The sequence below is a fragment of the Choloepus didactylus genome, chromosome Y (genome assembly GCF_015220235.1).
Source record: "Choloepus didactylus isolate mChoDid1 chromosome Y, mChoDid1.pri, whole genome shotgun sequence".
Lineage (NCBI taxonomy): Eukaryota > Metazoa > Chordata > Mammalia > Pilosa > Megalonychidae > Choloepus > Choloepus didactylus.
This window is the reverse complement of record NC_051335.1, coordinates 7420654-7441267: the sequence shown is the minus strand read 5'-3', so window position 1 is coordinate 7441267 and position 20614 is coordinate 7420654. Positions and strand designations below refer to the sequence as shown.

Below are 20614 nucleotides of genomic sequence, written 5' to 3'. Positions count from 1 at the left end.
ATTGTGCACAGCCCTGAACACGCACACAGCCCTATGCATCTGCATGGCCTTCTAGGTTCCCAGGAATATGTCATAGTTTTTCAAAGCCCCTCCACATATCTCATATCCCAGCTTTTTCTTTTATGTTTTTTGGTTAGCCTATTGTTTGTATCAAACGTTTTCCACCACCTCAGACAGCCACAAAGTTAAACAGTTGTCTTTCAATATTTTCAAAAAATACCTGCAGGGGAAAAAAAGGCCTTCCACACTGCGTGAGCTTCTTGTTAGGTCAAATAAAGATAGTCTTGAAAGTTAGGTCTTCCAGGGATCTACTAGACAGATCAAATAATGAAAATAATGATAATTCGCTGGGTGTGAGTCTTTGAAGGAACTCTAATCCCAGTCTCTCCCCTCTGATAGCTGCCAGGCAGATGGTTTTCACTAAGATTGTGGGCTGTTTGTTTTCCAGTCTACCATGGAGCTGGAGAGAGTGGGAGGAAAGTAAGTTATGGGAAAATGCCATAAGGTTCACCATTTGTACCTTAATTCAGACATTTTCTGAAATAAACGCTCCCTCAATTGCTGCAAGCCTTTTGTAACTTCTGAAAAAGTTTATTCTGAGAATTTTTTTGCCAGTTTTCTCATTGCTTTTATGGAGGAGAGAATTTTTGGAGGTCTTTACTCCACCATTTTTGTTGATGTCCAATGGCTGGAATGATTTTTTAAGAAAATGTTTTCTCTCATCCTAAATAGGAAAGGCAAAATAAATGCTTTAGCCTTTACTTTTTCTACCCAGAACCTGTCATCCTTGGTAGGTCATCAATTGTTATTCTTTTAAATCATTACAAACTCATGAATGTAATCCTTTTTAACAGATTTCACAGTCCATTGCAAACCTGTTATTGAAGCTTAAACCACAATTGGCCAGGGGAACCTCTTTAAGTTGGCTCCTGAGTCCTTTTGACATGGTTCTAGTATTATTTAACATTTCCCTAGCCAATTAATGTTAGGATGTTCCAGGCTCATCATGTTCTTTTTCTGTCTCAAACTTGGAGCCAATCATTTCTCCAAGAAGCACTGGTTTCTATTAATGGACAATGCATTACGAAACCACAATCTGGGCATTAGAGAGGTTGTGGCTAATAAGTTTTTCATTATTTCTAGGCCTTTTCAGTGGGCTAATCTAGGGAATATATATCAGAGATAAAGTAGCTCATATTCTGGTGCTGATATTTCTAATTCAGAATTACACCTTATGGGGTTTTTACTTAATTGCTTCTATATGCCATCTGTATCTCCTTTTTTTCCCACACTGAAAATCCTGATTCTTAAGGATACAGAAGATGATGAGACTTAGAACACATGTTTCTCAATCTTTCTTTTTCCTTCTCACTCCCCTAAGGAGCCTTTTCAGACGTTTCTTTCATCTTAATCACCCCCCTCACTGTGAATTTTTAATACTACAGATTACAGATAAGCTATATAGCTATTTATGTACTATATATATATATATATATATATCCATGTTTTATACATAATAAAAGGAAGATTTTTTCACTCCACAAGCATCATTTTTTGCCTCTTTGAGGGTGATGTCAGCCCATTAATATATGGCTTAATATATTCCACAATTACTCATTTGCTTTTACAATATAACACACTAAATAATATTTGCATAACAATAATACTGCCCCCCAACAATATGATTACTGAAAAAAGTTGAAACATTTTGCATATTCTATCCCTTTTTTCCTCCCATGTATTAGATAACTGTGCTATATCTACAATACTTTATCATATAGCTATACTATATTCTCCCCTTTTACCTCTTCTTTAGTCTTAAGTCTTCAAGTGATTGCATATTTAATGCTCTCACCCCCAGTTCTTAGGTCAATAGCTCTCTAGAAATTTTGCTTGTCTGAAGTTCATTTTCCGATACTTTCTTCTAGAAGGACTTGTAAGAACAATATTCTCTTAGCTACTACATGTTGTTAACAATTCATCTGTGCCATTTATACTGGAAGGCCAGTTTTGCTGGATATAAAATCCTTAGCTCACATTTTCTTTCTTTTCCTTCCTTCAGTATCTTAAAAATACTACTCAATTTTCTTGCGGCATAATACATCACTGCTAAAAAGTCTGATGGTAAACTGATTTTCTTTCCCCTTGTAAGCCTTGTTCTTTTTTCCAAGATGCTGGAAGGTTATTTTCTTTTTCTTTAAAGCCCAGTAATTTTACTAGAGTATATCTTGGTGTGGGTCATTCTGGGTAATTATTTATAACTATAAAATGAGTGTGCTTTTTCAGTGTGTAGTTTAAACATTATACACACATGCACATATATCTAATTGAAGAAATTTTTCTTGGTTTATAGTTTTTAGTATTTGTTCTGTTCCTTTGCACTGGTTTCCTTCTTCAAGGGCTCCTATTATCTATATTTGGACTTTCTGTGCTTCTCTTGCTTGTCATTTTCTCTCAAATTATTTTATCTCTATCATCACTTATTTTTATTTTAAAAATTTCCTCCTTTTACTCTTAATCTCAAGGCATTATTTCTTGTGCTTATTCACTCTTGCGTTTCTTCTAGTCTATTCTGCATTTCTAAAATGAAGTTTTCTTTTATTTCTAATTCTTTTTTGAGTTTGGTCACCTTATTTGTGAATTTTTCTAATTCTCATTTATATTGTTCTTTCATTTTGAACTCTTTTTTGAGCATGTCTTTCCAATGTGCTCTCATAGTCATAGTGATATTATTTTGCTCCCTAGTCTTTTTTTTAATAATAACTTTGGGTGAGATTTTACCTTGATACTTCTCTGTTGCTCATTTTCCTGTGAATTTAGTTTGATAGAACTTTTAGAAGGCACCATGATTCAGACAGATTTTTAAAAACTCCAGTCTCCTTTCTGTTGTTTTTGTGTGGCACTGAATATGGTACTGTGTTCTGAGACTTCCTGATTCCCTCTTCCACTTCAGTTTGGAACTTTTCTTTTCCTCCTCTCTATTGCCTTAAGATGGTCAAATTGTATTCCACTTCCAGGGGTTTCTCCTCGATATGGTTGTCCATTCTGGAAGGAGTCCTAGTGGATGAATTTCATTAGGTCATGGGGAATACACAGCTGCTCCACCCCTTCAGACCCTGTTGACATGAGTGTGTATAATCTATTTTCATTTCATTTCATTTTTATTTCATATTTTCATATATACTTTCTCATGTATTTCAATAATCTTTATATTTATCATTTTCATTGCTTGCGATATATTCCATTAAGTTAAAATAACACAATTTTATAACCATCTCTTTATTAAAGGATGATTGGGATACATCCAGGTTTTCATGATCATAAAATAACATGTAATGCCTTCTTCTTCTGAATTATATACCATTTAACCAAATACACAAGAGAAAGATTATTTTGTAAAATGTTATGAACATTTTTATGACTCATTCTAAAAACTGCCAGATTGTTCATCAAATTGACTGAAATAGTTTACAATGCCACTAGAAATGTATAAATGTTTCCATTTCCCCAATAGTTCTACTACTAACTTTAATAATGTTCCTTTATTTTTGCTAATTTTAGACATATAAAGTGACATGTAATCGTTATTTTAATTTGTAGTTCTTTTATTGTTGGCAAGACAGAATGCTGTTTCCTATGCTAATTTACTAATGGTGTTTCATCTTCTGTAATCATTCTTCATATTCTTTAACCACTGTCCACAGGAAACTTAATGTAAATTTATTTTTAAAAATTCAATATATTTGGATACAAATCCACCATCATTTGTACTGAATGTAATTTTCTACTGTGCCACTTAACTTTTATCTTGATTTAGAAGGGTTTTAGTTTTATTAATTTTTTTGTGAAATCACGCTACCCATCTTCTCCTTTGTAATTTGTTTTTCTCCTTTCATCAACACATTCTCTCTCCTCATAGATGGAATAAGTTTCTATTTTCTACTGTATTTTTCCTTTATTTTTTCTAAATATTTGACTCTTCAAACCATGTGTCTTTGATTGTAAGGTGGAGGTTTAATTTAATTTTCAAGTTATCTCAATAGCATTTATGAAAATGAACCTTTTCCCTTGTCACTTTGTTAAATTAGCTTGACATGTATTGAACATTCCTGCATGCTGATTAAAAGTCCATACTCTTGTTTGCCACAGGGAACCTAAATAGATTGAAACAGGATGTGTTAATGATGCTGCTTTTTGAGAAATCAAGTCAATGTTGCTGCTGTCACATCATCAAACCTCAGAGTAGCAAGTGCTCAAAAGTAGCCCTTTATCCTTCCATCTCTCTCTTTCTTTCTATCAATACTGTGGCTTTCTAGGACCGGCTGCTGGTGATCCTTGGTTCCTCTGTCACATGGGCACATGGCAGCATCTTCTGTTCTCTCTCTTCTCTTCCAGGTTCTATTGATGTAGCTTTTTGCTTCCTTTAGCTTTCTCTGTGTGTGTGTCTGAATTTCATACTCTTATAAAGGACTCCAATAATAGAATTAAGACCCATCCTGGGTCATACCTTAACTGAAGAAACCTCATCAAAAAGTCCTACTTACAATGGATCCACACCCACAGGGAAAGATTAGATTTAAGAACACATTTTTTGGGGGGTATGTGCAGCTTCAGACCACCACATAGACCTTCTTGTCTAGAGAGATAGCTCCATCCATCCCTTGGCTCTATTCCCGCAACAGACATGATGAGGCACTAGGTTAAGAAAAGTCTCTGGCACTGCTATACTTAAGAGGTGGAAAATGGGTGGGAGATGGAGAGAACTAACATATATACCCAAAGGCCTTTTTCCTGGAAATCTTCCTTCATGCCTCCCTCACACCCCAGCACCCCACTTTTTCCTGAGAGAGGAAAGGAAATGGTGGTGACTGGAAGAAAGAACGCTTCAGATGACTTGAAGTGACAGCTGTACTTCAACACATTTCTCGTGTTATGCAATAGATGTCTTTCTAAAGTTTGAATTAAGTCACTTCAAATTTACCTGTATTTTCCCAGTGGAGTTATAATGTATACCTTCCCTATGGTATCACTTAACAAGTAATTTTGTAAAACTTTGGTGAGGCAAATACCTAAGGCCCATTTCACCTATCTATGCCTGTCACTGAGGGTCTATATTACCTAGTGCCAGAATATTTAAAGAGGTGGTGAAGGAGGAGAGGAAGAATGTGGCAGTGTGTGAAGTTTGACAAAGCCCTAGAGGATCATCTTATACCTGCATCCCCTGCTGAAAACCCCAGGAGCAAGATATACTTTTACTGCTTTAGAAGTTCCAATTTTTAATTTAGTAGGTTTTCTTCTTAAAGTAGAGCTTTTCTGTGGAGTAGACAGTTAGCTAACTCCTCTGGCATGCCAAGGAATGTAGAAAGATATAAAGAGGGCCATCAATATTTTTTAAATTAAATCAAGTCTTCAAAAATATGTTTCCAAAAAAGGGTTGTTCATTTGGCAGTCTTTGCTCTGTTGTTAAACTAAGCTGGCATACTTTTGAATTTAGGTAGCAATAAAATGAATGAGCTAAAAACTGCTTTAACAGCAGCTTTTAAGCTTTCACTTTTCAGGCTAGGACTCATGAGACTTAATTTCTTATTAGGCATTGGGCCTGCAATTAAGGCAAAGAGCAACTGTGTGGACACAGTATCATCTCTTACGGACTAACTATACAGAGTTAACTCAGAAAAGGGAACTAATGTTTACTGAATGCCTACTATGAGTCAGACACTTCTAGAAGTTTTACAACATTCTCTCCAATTTTCAAAGAAACATTATGAAGTAGGTAATATGTTGATAGATTAGGAAACTGATATTTGCTGTAGTTAAGAAACAGCCCAAGTTCATATAAAGAATAGGTGATGAAGCTAAGACTGGGATCCAGATTTATCTGACTGAAAGTCCCTGCTCTTAACTACTAAATCTTAATGTAACAATGGTGGCAGCTAGATAGAGAGCAGAAGATTAGCAGCAAATGGCACCGGAGTTCATTGTACATACAGTGCTGCTTGGGGTACTTAATAACTTCTATTAACCAGGGGCAGAGGGATGGTGGTGTTTGTGGCATGCAGAGCAGAGAGCAATCACTACCCCTGCTCATGAAACAAGGAGCTCACTATTAATCAGTGAACTTGTTGAAGGCCACTTCTCTTGAAAGAGAAGACAAGTAAAATAAAAATTGAGTAAATCTACCTCTTCTGGTTCATCTTTTATCATATACCACTCGCCTTAAGAATTAAGCCAATCTCTTGCATTCCTCCATTACAGCATTTGTAGGAAAGTACCTGGCCACCCTTTGTCTTATTTTGACAGTCTCAGCTCAATTTGGGCTTTATTCCTCCTTACACTCTTCTTAAACTCTCTCTGACACTTAGTACATAACTCGATTAGGTACTTTCATCTTTATGCAGGGCTTTCTAGTATCTGGGTTCATCAGATAGTTTACTTCATAGCTACCTTTAAAAAATGTTCCTCCCTTAAATTGCTTATTATGATCATTCAGGAATGGTCAGAGCTTCATTTATTACAGTCTTTCTATGGCTATCTTCTTTCTAGGGTCTTGGGCTATGGAAATCATACTTGGCTTTTCACTAGACTTTTTGAAATCAAAGTCTATAAGAGGCTTTTATGCATAGCTTCCCATTTCTTTCCTATAATCAACACTATGGTAGATCCCATCATTCACAGTTACCATTACTTCTCTTAATTTTAGTAAAATGTGTCCCAGCTCAGTATCACTGAATCTGTGAATCCACTCCATTCTCTGTCTCTAAAGTTCTAAAGGACAGAACACTACAGACAAATGCCCACATCTGTTCCTAGCTGGGACACTGTTCACAAATCTAGACACAAGCTCTCTTACCCTAATCAGTAGGGCTAGACTTTAAGAATTCTTTTTACTCAGATAAAGGAAAGTCCATGCAGCCTCTGCCTTGGTGCCTTTTCTTTGAATGACCCCCCTCCCCATACACCAAATCCTGGTCTTCTGACTCTTAATCATAAAGGTGGAAGGATACAGAAAAACCAGTGTATATAATTAGAGCACTTCTCCCTAGTCTGACCCTGGTCCTGCTAGACCATTCGAAAGTGGCTGGTGTGAGGGGATAAACTAGAGCAAGTACAGGGAAGGAATGCTAATATAAGAGCCCTCCTATAAGCAGAAGGGTGACCCAAGCTCATTATTACTGCTCATGAGGAAAAGGGATTTCAAAGTGTGCACAACATCAAAAAGACAGTACTCCACTCCCACAAAAGTGATGTTTTTGGAAATCATGATGAAGATTCTAGAAATAAATTCATATCACCATGTTGACCCAAACTTCCCTATTTTGGAGGTGCAAGTGCTATGTATCATAGTCACGCCTTTCTCATCCTAAAGCACTTGAAAACCCCTGAGAGATGAAACAGGCTGCAGGGTGAGTCAAGAACCTTTTGGATTGTCTTAGTTTCCTAGGGCTACTGTTAAAGTACCACAACAGGATGATGTAAAACAACAGAAATTTATTGTCTCAAGTTCTGGAAGCTAGAAATCCAAAACAGGTGTCTTCAGGGATATGCTCCCTCTGAAGTCCCTTCAGAAGAATCTGTTCCATGTCTCTCTTCTGCTTCTGGCGGTGGCCTGCCAGCAATTCATGGCGTTCTTTACTTCAGACATGAGGGGGTGTTCTTCCCTCTCTGTCAAGCTACGTCCAAATTCCCTCTTCTGATAAGGACACCAGTCATACTGGATTAAGGGTTCATCCTACTCCAGGATGAATTCATTTAACCCCGTGTAATTCCATTTGTAACAACCCTATTTCCAAATAAGGTCACATTCTGACATACTGGGGCAAAGAATTTCAGCATATCTTTTTGGGATACACAATTCAGTCCATAACACATATGCTATGCTGTGGAAGGGGAAGCTAGTAATTATAGCTATTGTTGAGGTGTGCTATCACTGCTTCATCTTTATTTCATTCTATTTTTTTAATTGATATTAGGAAAGCATCATCTAAAACACCAATCATCTAAGAACACAGTATCCCCCAACAACAACACCAATTTGCTTTATTTTCTTTATAAGAGAAGTTGTGGGTTTACAGAACAATCACGCATAAAATACAGGATTCCCGTACATCACCTCATGACCACCTTGCATTGCTGAGGAACATTTGTTACAACTGATGATACCACATTTTTATAATTGTACTATTAATCAAAGTCCATGGTTTAACTTAGGGTTCATTGAATAGTGTAGTTCCATGGATTTTTAAAATTTTTTATTCTGTTACCATATATACAATCTAACACTACCCTGTTTAATCATCACATTCAAATATTTATTTCACTGCTATTAACTGCATTCACAATGTTGTGCTACCATCACCACCACTCATTACCAAAACATTTCCATCATTCCAAGTAGGTACCCTATAAATTATAAGCCCTAACTACCCATGCCCTATCCTAACCGTATCACCTTGGTAACCTGTATTCTAGATTCTGACTCTAGAAGTTTGCTTATTCTAATTGTTTCGAATCAGAGTGATCATATACTATTTGTCCTTTTGTGTCTGGCTTATTTAACTCAACATGATGACTTCCAGATTTATCTGTGTTGTCACATGTATCAGGACTTCACTTCTTTTTATGGATGAATAATATTCCATCATATGTATACACCAGATCTTATTTGTCTATTAATCAGTTGAGGGACACTTGGGTTGCTTCCATCTTTTACAACTGTGAATAATGCCGTTATGAATATCAGTGTGAAAATGTCTGTTCGAGTCCCTGCTCCCAATTCCTTTGGGTATGTACACACTAGTGAGTGGGATTGCTGGGTCATATGGTAGCCCTACACCTGGCTTTCTGAGGAACCATGAACTATCTTCCACAGTGGCTGCATAATTGTACATTGCCACCAGTGATGAATAAGTGCTCCTATTTTTCTACATCCTCTACACCACTTGTAATTTTCTTTTTTTAAAAAAGCCACCATTCCAGTAGGTGTGATATGTATGTAATCACGGTTTTGATTTGCATTTTCTTGATGGATAATTATGATGAGTTCTCTTTTCCTGTGCTTCCTAGCGATTTCTGTACCTTCTTTGAAGAGATGTCTGTTCAAGTTTTTGGCCCATTTTTTTTTAAGTTTAACTTTTTTTTTTTCTAAAGTCCAGAAATTTTTATAAGACAAGTACATTAATGAAATGTTTCCAAAGAAATACTGAACAAGTTTATCTTAAACATATATACTCAGTTGGCTGAGGGCTCCAGCTCAAGAGTTCATACCTAATTCTTGTGCATTAAAAATCCCCATGGATCTTAGATGATCTAGAATACACTGTGTTTTGAAATCCACAGCTGGTTTGATTTTTAACCATAATGAAAAGGCAGTACTCCTATTTCATCAAATGTGGTAGTTTTATTTTGCAGTTATAAATTTGTTTATATAGTTTGAGATTAATTATATTTACCTATACACTGCATTTTTTGTTTTTGTTTTTGTTTTAAATTAAATTCAATTTTATTGAAATATATTCACATACCATACAATCATCCATGGTATACAATCAACTGTTCACAGTACCATCATATAGTTCTGCATTCATCACCACAATCTATTTCTGAACATTTTCCTTACATCAGAAAGAATCAGAATAAGAATAAAACATAAAAGTAAAAAAGAACACCCAAATCACTCTCCCATCCCACCCCATTTTTCATTTAGTTTTTGTCCCCATTTTTCTACTCATCCATCCATACACTAGATAAGGGGAGTGTGATCCACAAGGTTTTCACAATCACACTGTCACCTCTTGTAATCTACATTGTTATACAGTCATCTTCAAGAGTCAAGGCTACTGGTTTGGAGTTTGGTAGTTTCAGGTATTTACTTCTAGCTATTCCAATACATTAAAACCTAAGAGGTGTTATTTATATAGTGCATAAGAATGTCCACCAGAGTGACCTCTCGATTCCATTTGAAATCTCTCAGCCACTGAAACTATTTCACCTTATTTTGCATCCCCCTTTTGGTCAAGAAGATATTCTCAATCCCACATCAAATGTGTTCTACAAGCAATCATAAATTCAGATCCACTGTATTATGCAACATACATCTTTGGAAAGAAATATACTACAGTGAGATCAGATCAGTATAAATATACACATTTAAAAGAAATATACACATTTAAAAGAAATATACAAAGTACTGTGATTTTATTAAAAACTACTACTTGAGAAAGAAATCTCCTTTCCACAAACAGCATAAAACTGTAGAATGCTGAAAAGGATTTGGGAAAGCTTTACAAATGCCTAATTCCAATTGTATCTTCCTTATGGGAGTTTTTCCAGTTGCAAGTGGTAACTTTCTACCTCCCTCATGGCAGAAACTCATGAGTGATCCAGATTCTAGTATGACTTCTACCCTGAAGAGTATTTCCTTCCTTCTCTGGGATATCCCTGTCTCCCTCCACGATCATCACATCTGGGTAGATATCTGCTGGGCCCAGCTAAAAGCTGGTAATGGTTTGACTGTAAGGCTGCATTTTGGGCTTGGGGCATACGGTTCCACGGGAGCAGTGGTTCATCCCCGGGATCTGTGTCAAATCTTTGCTGCTGGAAAGGGGGAGGAGGGCCTCACCAGGACTTCTGGGGCCTCATATTTGAAATCAGTTTTGGAATCTGGGCTTGGCCTCTCAGCAATGGCCTGTATAAGTTTCCCTGGTGCATCACAGGTGGTGGTGCAGCATTGCTATAAATGCCAGTTCCTGAGCTTCTTGCATAACATGGCCCAAAGTTCTGAATGCCACCTGATCCAGGTAGACAGGCTGCCAGTCATGGTAGAAGCCAAGCTGCAGCTTCCACTGCCGCCCATTGCTGGATTTTTCCCAGTCACCAGGTTTCAGCACCAGTGCTGGTTTTCTTGCTCCTGGAAGCATTACGGCTTTAAAAATGTAATCATCTGCAAATTAATACTGATTGCAAGATTGTGCATCAGATCCCGTAACATGGGAACAGGAGAACAAACTATTTGATTTGGAAGAATAGCCTCTTCATCTAAAGAAAACTTTCCTTGAATCCCATGACATAGTTAAGGTGGTACATCCACTGGCTCTGTGGAACCCATCTGGTACAGCTCCAAAATGAAGTCATGAAGTGAGTGAGGCTTCCCCGCAAAAAAGACATCCCCTCCAACACTGTTTCTTCTAGTCTCTTCTGAAGTGAAGTCAGGATACATCTCTTCTAGGGCAGCTCGCAGCCTCCGCTCATTCACAAATGGCAACACAGCACCACCTTGCTGTGCATATTTCTTCCCATTCAAATCAATAGCAAAATCTTCAGGGTAGAAGTCATACCAGAATTTGGATCACTCATGAGCTTCTGCCATGAGGGAGGTAGAAAGTTACCTCTTGCAGCTGGAAAAATTCCCATATTTTGTTCCAATGGTTTAAATGGTTTGGTGCCTGTTTTAGTTTGCTAATGCTGCAGAATGCAAAACACCAGAGATGGACAGGCTTTTACAAAATGGGGGTTTATTTCACTACACAGTTACAGTCTTAAGGCCACAAAGTATCCAAGGTAACACCTCAGCAATCGGGTACCTTCACCGGAGGACGGCCAGTGGTGTCCGGAAAACCTCTGTTAGCTAGGAAGGCAGCTGGCGTCTGCTCCAAAGCTCCGGCCTCAAAACGGCTTTCTCCCAGGACGTTCCTTTCTAGCAAGCTTGCTTCTCTTCAAAACATCACTCCCAGCTGCACTCTCTTTCCTCTTTGAGTCAGCTCATTTATATAGCTCCACCGATCAAGGCCCACCCCGAATGGGTGGGGCCAAGCCTCCATGGGAACATCTCATCAAAATTATCACCGACAGCTGGGTGGGGCACACTCCAAGCAAATCCAACCAGCACCCAAGGGTCTGCCCCACACAAGACCACAAAGATAATGGCATTTGGGGGACACAATACACTCAAACTGGCACATTCCACCCCCTGGACCCCAAAATGACACTATCTTTCCAAATACAAAATACATTCATTTCATCACAATATCACAGAAACTTAAATCATTTCAGTAACAAAAGTACAAGATCCCATCAAAATCAATTATAGGCATGGCCAGTCCTAAGGCATAATTTTTCTTTAGCTGTGGATTTGTGAACTTAGAACAAGTTATGTGCTTCCAGTATACAAAGGAAGAACATTCATAGGATAAACATTTCCATTGCCATAAGAGGAAACAGTAAGGAAAACAGGGTTAACAGGAGCAAAACAGTTCCTAAAACCTGCAGGACAAACTCCATTAGATTTCAAAGTCTGAGAGTCATTTACAGAACAATGTTGCATCCTTGGGGCTTGAGAGAGCGGGAGCCTAACCCTTCCCAAGGGCCTTTTTGGCAGCTGTTTCCTCTCCAAATGCTTGGGTGAGTGCTCCAACATTTCCACACATTGGGGAGACCACCTTCTCGGCTCCACCCTCCTCAAACCTCGGGGCAGCTCCCGGATTCCCTTCCATCTCCGGGGCACACGCTCAACCTCTTCAGAACAGTGGGGTGGCAGCCAGGCTCTCCTCAATTCCCTGGAAATGTGCTCCACCCTCTTTGGGACCTGAGGTGGCAAAACTCTTCCAGAGCATCGAGGCGGAAAGCCCGCCCTCGACCTCCAGGGCAAACTCACCCTTTCCATGCATGTGGGCTGCTCTGCTCTCCCAGCCTGAGACCTCCTGACTCCAGAACTCAACCTCCATGGCTCTTTCTTTGAAGAGATTTTTCCTTTAATTTTTTCCTTGTCTGTCTCCTCCAGTCCAGACTGGCAATGGCTCTGTCTATAAAGATCTCGCAAAAATTCTGTTGGCTTTGCATGAAGCACGCAGGGGTCAAAGCCATCAGACAAAAGGACTTTCCACAAATCCTTTCTGCTTAACTCCTTTTCCAATCTTGGCCTGTACTGAAATGGCGGCTGGGTTCCATGTTGGTTACATCCTCACATTGGGCTGTAGCTTCTGGGATTCCACCCCCTGGAAGCTCATAATTTTCCAAGCCATCAGCTTCTGGTTTCTTTGAACCCAAGAGTTCAGTTCTAAGTTTATCTCTCTATATATATACCTTTATTTGTATCCATATGTCATCTCCGTCTCCACCTAAAGAGATTGACCCTTCAATGCCTGCTAATCTTGTAATCACCTCCCCTGAGGAAGCAGCCCTCACTCTTGTCTGGAGAGACTAATCCTGTTTTAAGAGATGAAAATGCAACAGAGTGCCCTGAGGTGAATGGCTTGAGAGATAATTCTAACTCTTTTCATGACCCACCCCCACCACCAGTTTTTGCTTCAAGACCTATAACTAGGCTCAAGTCCCAACAAGCCCCAAAGGGTGAGGTACAAAGTGTGACCCATGAGGAAGTACACTATACTTCAAAAGAACTGTATGAGTTTTCCAACTTATACAGACAGAAACCAGGGGAATATGTGTGGGAATGGATATTGAGAGTGTGGGATAATGGTGGAAGGAATATAAGGTTGGATCAGGCTGAATTTACTGATATGGGCCCACTAAGCAGAGATTCTGCATTCAATGTTGTAGCTCGAGGGGTTAGAAAGGGTGTTAACAGTTTGTTTGGGTGGCTGGCTGAAACATGGATCAAAAGGTGGCCGGCATTACCAGAAGTTGAAATGCCAGAACTGCCCTGGTATAATGTGGAGGAGGGGATTCAAAGGCTTAGAGAGATTGGAATGTTAGAGTGGATTTATCATGGAAAACCTGCTCACACAGCCCTGGAATGTCCAGAGGACACACCTTTTACCAGGACTGTAAGGAATAAATTTGTGAAACTAGCTCCATCATCCCTGAAGAGCTCTGTAGTCGCCCTTCTCTGTAGGTCAGATATTACTGTAGGAACTGCTGTCACTGAACTGGAATCCTTAAACACAATGGGGATAATCGGGTCCCGAGTCAGCAGAAGCCAAGTGGCTGCAGTTAATCACCACAGACAAGGTGGACAGGGCTACCATAATGGAAAACAGGCTCAAAGCAGCAATCAAAATAATATGACTCGCAGAGACTTATGGCGTTGGCTAGTGGATCATGGAGTACCAAGTAGTAAAATAGATGGGCAATCGACTAAATTCTTGTTTGAACTATATAAGCAGAAGAATTCTAGGCCGCGTGAACAAAAATCTCCCTTGAATTACAAAAACAGAGAGTCATGGCCCTTTAATCAATTCCCAGACTTGAGACAGTTTACAGATCCAGAGCCTCTTGAATGAAGGGAAGGCCGGGTACCCTTGGAGAAGGACCCTGTCACACTGCCAAAAATTTACACTGTTAATCTTCCTCCCAGCCTTCCCCAGGGGGACCTATGGCCTTTTACCAGGGTGACTGTGCATTGGGGAAAAGGAAATGATCAGATATTTCGTGGATTATTAGACACTGGGTCAGAAGTGACATTAATTCCTGGAGACCCACAACGTCACTCTGGTCCACCAGTCAGAGTTGGGGCTTATGGAGGTCAGATGATTGATGGAGTTTTAGCCCAGGTCTGTCTCACAGTGGGTCCAGTGGGTCCCTGGACCCATTCTGTGGTTATTTCCCCAGTGCCGGAGTGCATAATTGGAATAGACATACTCAGCAACTGGCAGAATCCTCACATTGGTTCCCTGACTCCTGGAGTGAGGGCTATTATGGTGGGAAAGGCCAAGTGGAAGCCACTAGAGCTGCCTCTGCCTAGCAAAGTAGTGAACCAGAAGCAATACCGGATTCCTGGAGGGATTGCAGAGATTAATGCCACTCTTAAGGACTTGAAGGATGCAGGGGTGGTGATTCCCACCACATCACCATTCAACTCTCCTATTTGGCCTGTGCAGAAAACAGATGGGTCTTGGAGGATGACTGTGGATTATCGTAAGCTTAACCAGGTGGTGACTCCAATTGCAGCTGCTGTCCCAGATGTGGTATCATTGCTTGAGCAAATCAACACATCCCCTGGTACCTGGTATGCAGCTATTGATCTGGCAAATGCTTTTTTCTCAATTGCTGTCAGCAAGGACCACCAGAAACAGTTTGCATTTAGCTGGCAGGGCCAGCAGTTTACATTCACCGTGCTACCTCAGGGTTATATCAACTCTCCAGCCCTAAGTCATAATATTGTCCGCAGGGATCTTGATCATTTCTCCCTCCCACAAGACATCACACTGGTCCATTATATTGATGATATCATGTTGATTGGACCTAGTGAGCAAGAAGTATTAACTACTCTAGATTTGTTGGTAAGGTATTTGCGTGGCAGAGGATGGGAGATAAATCCAACAAAAATACAAGGCCCTTCCACCTCAGTAAAATTTCTAGGTGTTCAGTGGTGTGGGGCCTGTCGAGATATTCCTTCTAAGGTGAAGGATAAGCTGCTGCATCTGGCCCCTCCTACAACCAAAAAAGAAGCACAACGTTTAGTTGGCCTCTTTGGGTTTTGGAGACAACATATTCCTCATTTAGGTGTGCTACTCCGGCCCATTTACCGAGTGACTAGAAAAGCTTCTAGTTTTGAGTGGGGACCAGAGCAAGATGAGGCTCTGCAACAGGTCCAGGCTGCTGTGCAAGCTGCTCTGCTGCTTGGACCATATGATCCAGCTGACCCAATGGTGCTGGAAGTGTCAGTGGCAAATAGAGATGCTGTTTGGAGGCTTTGGCAGGCTCCTATAGGAGAATCACAACACAGGCCCTTAGGATTTTGGAGTAAAGCTTTACCATCTTCTGCAGATAACTACTCTCCATTTGAGAAACAACTGTTGGCCTGCTACTGGGCCTTAGTAGAGACAGAACGCTTAACCATGGGCCACCAAGTTACCATGAGACCCAAGTTACCTATCATGAGCTGGGTGTTGTCTGACCCACCAAGTCATAAAGTTGGGCGTGCACAGCAGCACTCCATCATAAAATGGAAATGGTATATATGAGATAGAGCTCGAGCAGGTCCTGAAGGTACAAGTAAGTTACATGAGGAAGTGGCCCAAATGCCCATGGCCCCCACTCCTTCCACCTTACCTTCTCTTGCCCAGCCCACAGCTATGGCATCTTGGGGAGTTCCTTACAGTCAGTTGACTGAGGAAGAGAAGACTCGGGCCTGGTTTACAGATGGTTCTGCACGATATGCAGGTACCACCCGAAAGTGGACAGCTGCAGCACTGCAGCCCCTTTCTGGGATATCCCTGAAGGACAGTGGTGAGGGGAAATCCTCCCAGTGGGCAGAACTTCGAGCAGTGCACCTGGTTGTTCACTTTGCTTGGAAGGAGAACTGGCCAGAGGTGCGTCTGTATACTGATTCCTGGGCTGTTGCTAATGGTTTGGCTGGATGGTCAGGGACTTGGAAGGAACATGATTGGAAGATTGGTGACAAAGAAGTCTGGGGAAGGGGTATGTGGATAGACCTTTCTGAGTGGGCAAACAACATGAAGATATTTGTGTCCCATGTGAATGCTCACCAGAGGGTGACTTCAGCAGAAGAAGGTTTTAATAATCAAGTGGATAAAATGACCCGTTTGGTGGATACCAATCAGCCTCTTTCCCCAGCAACTCCTGTCATTGCCCAATGGGCTCATGAACAAAGTGGTCTTGGTGGTAGGGATGGAGGTTATGCATGGGCTCAGCAACATGGACTTCCACTCACCAAGGCTGACCTGGCCACAGCCACTGCTGAGTGTCCAATTTGCCGGCAGCAGAGACCCACACTCAGTCCCCGATATGGCACCATTCCTCGGGGTGATCAGCCTGCTACCTGGTGGCAGGTTGATTACATCGGACCACTTCCATCATGGAAACGGCAGTGATTTGTTCTTACTGGAATAGACACATACTCTGGATATGGGTATGTCCATGTCCTTCCCTGCATGACATGCTTCTGCCAAAACTACAATACGTGGACTTACAGAATGCCTCATCCACCGTCATGGTATTCCACACAGCATTGCTTCGGACCAAGGAACCCACTTCACAGCAAATGAAGTGAGGGGATGGGCACATGCTCATGGAATTCTGTGGTCTTACCATGTTCCCCATCATCCAGAAGCAGCTGGGTTGATAGAACGGTGGAATGGCCTATTGAAGACTCAATTACGGTGCCAACTAGGTGGCAATACCTTGCAGGGCTGGGGCAGTGTTCTCCAGGAGGCTGTGTATGCTCTGAATCAGCGTCCACTCTATGGTGCTGTTTCTCCCATAGCCAGGATTCATGGGTCCAGGAATCAAGGGGTGGAAACAGGAGTAGCACCATTCACTATCACTCCTAGTGATCCACTAGGGAAATTTTTGCTTCCTGTCCCTGCAAGTTTAAGCTCTGCTGGTCTACAAGTCTTGGTTCCAAAAGGAGGAGTGCTTCCACCAGGAAACACAACAATAATCCCATTGAACTGGAAGTTAAGGCTGCCACCTGGCCACTTTGGGCTTCTTATGCTTCTGAATCAACAGGCAAGTAAGGGGATTACTGTACTGGCTGGGGTGATTGATCCTGACTATCAAGGGGAAATAGCACTGCAACTGCACAATGGAAGTAAAGAAGAGTTTTCCTGGCATACAGGAGATCCCCTGGGGCGTCTCTTAGTACTACCATGCCCCGTGATTCAAGTCAATGGAAAACTGCAACAACCCAATCCAGGCAGGACTACCAATGGCCAAGAAACTTCAGGAATGAAGGTTTGGGTCACCCCACCAGCCAAAGAACCACGGCCAGCTGAAGTGCTTGCTGAGGGTAAAGGGAACATGGAATGGGTAGTGGAAGAAGGTCGTGATAAATATGAACTACGGCCACATGACCAGTTACAGAAACGAGGACTATGATGATATGAATATTTCCTCCTCGTTTTGTGATGATTATGTTTGTATTTGTCTGTGAAGAAAATATTTTTGCTTTCTTCTCTGTCTTATCCCCTTATCATATGGCATAAGCTGTAACGTTCATTTTGAAGATATGGTTTTAGGTGATGTGTACGACTGCCAAGTTGACAAGGGGTGGACTGTGATGGTTGGGTTCATGTGTCAACTTGGCTAGGTGGCCTAGCTGTCTGGTCAAGCGCGCACTGGCCTGACGATTCCTGTGAGGCTATTTGAGGCTGGTTGGTTTGTCGGATCATCAGTCAATTGACTGCAGCTGACTGATGACTCATCAAGGGGTGTGCTTCCACAGTGAGAGAATGCAATTGGCTGGATTTGGTCCGGGTGATCAGTTGGAGGCTTATAAGCTGGACGGTTAGAGAACCTTCACTTCTTCTTCAGCTGATCAGTGAAGCTTTTCCTGGGGAGCTAGTTGAAGTTGCCAGTTCGTTTCCTGAGGAGTTCGTCAAAGTTGTCGGTTCGTTTCCTGAGGAGTTCTTCAAAGTTGCCGGTTCGTTTCCTGAGGAGTTCTTCAAAGTTGCCGGTTCGTTTCCTGAGGAGTTCGTCAAAGTTGTCGGTTCGTTTCCCGAGGATTTCGTCGGACGTCTTCCTTGGAGTTGACAACTTGTTGACGGCTCTGCAGAATTTGGACTCATGTGCTCCCACAGTTGCGTGAGTCACTTTTACAATTTGATAAGAAGAGACATCTCTCATTGATTCTGTTTCCAAGGAGAACCCTAACTAATACAGTGCCCTTCTCAAAATCTAAAGGCATATCTGCAATACCTTCAAAGTCTGAAGCAAATGGTGTGTAACAGAATGGATAATATCACTTCCAGGAAGCACAGCCCTGATAATAATAGTGAAGAACCCAACAGAGCCCTTCAACATAAGATTGCACAACTTTATGACGGAATTTCTCATCAGCTGCATGAACATCAAAGTTGTTTTTGTAGTATCGCTGTTTCCAGCCAGCTTCCCATAATCTGATGCTATCCTTCTGGCTCAGGTTCACTGTCATTGTCTTCTGCTTTTTGCTTAATTCCTCCTACTGGAGACGGGTAGCCATCAGAAGTGAAACTCGTATTAGAAGATACTGAAGGACGACAGTTAGTCTGCATTCTCATTTCATAGGCTGCCTGTCTTGGATTACTGGCTACTTGAGAACCTGGCGAATTTCTTGAACCCAAGGCTTGAGGGGTTACTATTCCACCAGGAGTGAAAGCTGGTTGATCTCTCTTCATTCTTTTTCTTTTTTTTTCTGTAATCTTCTACAACTGTCCTCATCACCCTTTCTCTTTTTAAAAATGCTATCCTCAATTTCACCAAATGCTAATATGATCATCTTACACTTTGCAGATTGACATAACTACTTTCTGTAAGCTATTCCCAGTTTTGTGTACCACATGTTTGTATATGTTAACCAGTCAATTGCACCTTCCCTAATCTATAAAGATGGCAAGTGTGAGGAAGGAAGTCATTACCCACAAAAAAGCACATGAAGACCCAGTCATTGATGCTCCTCTCAACATCAAATGTGAATGGCAGGCTGGCCATGGTTAAGTTCTCTTTCCAGATACTCACGAAGAACATTGAGCCGAAGGAAGATAAATTCTCCTTCAGCACAAGGAAGACTATCGGCAAGTTCATCATGCTTTCCTTTCTTTTCTCTTGGCTAACCTTTACAGTCCTTGACCTTGTTTCCAAACTGATTACAAAGGCTACATGGTTTGGATTTGTTTGGTTTGAATTCTTCTCTAATACTGGTAAAGTTGGCTTCGTGTGTAGCAAGGTCAAGCAGAATGAGATCAGCATCTGTTCCACATAAACAATGATGAATATTTGAGTAATGGTTAGGCTGGGCTCTTTGTCTTCTGATATAATCCATGATTTTATGCTCTCCTTCACCAGGAGCACCAGCATCAAATAAAATAACCCAGGATCATTATTTAAATGATCAGCTATGTAATAGCGAAGGCATTTAGCAAAATTGTCCATGAACTCAGTTCCAAGTGTGATACAGTTGCTATCAAATCTTTATTTTATTTCTTCTGGAGGAAGAAAGCCACCTTTTGCCAATATTTCTTCCTTGACTCACTCCTTTTCAACTGCTGCTTCCATTCCTTCTTTTGATGCTCTGAACCTCCTCGAGTGCTGCTGGTTCATTTTAGCACGTGGTACTGCTCCATCTATTGCCATATACAGAAGTCGTCTTGGCCTTACAATATTGAAAAGCCTGTCGATGTACTCAAAAATTGCAACCGTCATTTCATCCTCATTTTTTGGTGCTGGTTTGTCTTCAGGATGAGCACAGGGATGGATGATTCCATTCATATCTAAATACAGATTATCAAACTCCACATCATTTGGATTAGGTTTACTGGCATCAACTGGAATCTTTACACCATTACATTCGTTTGCAATGGTGTAAACCTGGAGAATTCCTTATATTCTCACAAGCATGGGGACTACCAATTTAGTAGGCCGAGCCCTCGATCTTGGGGCTTGCCCTTATGAAGCTTGTTACTTCTCCTCCACACGGTTGACAATGATGATGGGTACTTGCAACTGGGCCAGTGGAAGAGGGCTGGGACTTCCATAGCAGTAGCCCAGTTGGAGGTGGCGGCCCAGCCCACAGATGAATGTAACCAGAGAGACAGGCAGGAGTGGCAGCCTTGGCCCATTTTTAATAGGGTTGCTCCTCTTTGTGTTGTTAAGTTGAAGGATTTCTTTATATATCCTGGATGTTAATCCTTTATCAGGTAAGTGGTTTCAAAATATTTTC

General features: G+C 41.0%; 1 pseudogene; it reads right to left on the bottom strand.

Moving 5' to 3' along the window:
- Positions 1-10398: 10398 nt before the first annotated feature.
- Positions 10399-20243, bottom strand: LOC119524001 (annotated as a pseudogene).
- Positions 20244-20614: the final 371 nt, after the last annotated feature.